Source organism: Bos grunniens, chromosome 16 (assembly GCF_055505025.1).
Source record: "Bos grunniens cultivar Pamir isolate PY7600 chromosome 16, Bosgru_T2T1.0, whole genome shotgun sequence".
Lineage (NCBI taxonomy): Eukaryota > Metazoa > Chordata > Mammalia > Artiodactyla > Bovidae > Bos > Bos grunniens.
In genome coordinates, this window is record NC_141180.1 from 77,433,515 (window position 1) to 77,434,698 (window position 1,184).

Sequence of the window (1,184 nt, forward strand, 5' to 3'; positions counted from 1 at the left end):
GGGGCAGCGCTCTGAAGTTAAGCAATAACAGTTAGATTAGCGCCCTGGGCGGGGCCGGGGCTCTGACTCACCAAAGGACTGAGAACGAGATGAGTGGGCGAGGGCTTTTCTCACACCAGGTGCTGGGCGGAGTAAGGGCGGGAGCCCCATCTTCACGGGCCCTTGGGATCCGAAAAAGAGGAAAAAGAGGGGCCCCGGGCAGGGAAAGCAGCTCGTCGGCGCCGGACGCTGGGACCCTTGCTTTCTCTTTGCTAGGGTGGGGCCTGCTATGAGCCGCCGAGTGGAAATGTAAATATCTGCTTTCTTACGTAAACAAAATAATGGGGGGAAAGGAGGCCAGAGGAATGGTTAAGCGGCGTAGGTAGGCGTTCCTCCTCCCGGAATCTGGATTAGTTTAAGTGTTAATGAAGCGCATTTGAGTGCGGCAAAGCTGAGCGGTAGGTGCGGCAGGCTTGGAGTTTTCCCCGGGAGCTGAGAAACAGGACCCACCCAGGGACCTGGCGTCTTCAACTTGGAGGTCTGTCAAGTGGCAACAAGAAGATGAGAGGGAAGAACCACCGCGTGCTGTCTCCTTGAACATTCTGTAATCTGAAAACAGCAAACGGGAAACCATCCGAGAAAACAGGTCGAGAAACAGCAGGGAGTGAACAGTGTTCTTAGCATGTCTGCATGAGAATCGCTTTCATCGCCAGGGGTATTCCTTATAAACCAAGGACACCTCTTGGATTCTACTTAGGGACTGCTGTAGTGTGACTGCAAGTAGAAAGTCACCGTCCTGTGCTGTAAGCATGTGTCGGCTGGGAGAAAGTTGTAAAAACAAAAACGGAGCGCTCGAAAGCTAAATAGTAAGAGGGTGGATTTTAAGAGGAAACTGTTAGAAAAACCTTAAGTATATGCCAGAGATTTGCCAGGGTGGCCACACCTTAAAATGACATGGGGATGTTTTTAAAATCCAAATGTTCAAGTTACACCTGAAGTTAAAATCCCTGGAGATGGGACCGGGAGGACATCAGGATTGTTTAAAGCGCTCTGCGTAGTTCTACTTTGCAGCCAGGTTGAGAACCACAGAGCTATGACAGTGCTGGTCAAAAACACCAAAGGACATTGATGAAAGGGTCAGTTATTCAACCTTCCTGGGAACAACTCAGAACATATTTCCCTTCAATAGTTTAACTGAGCTGGTT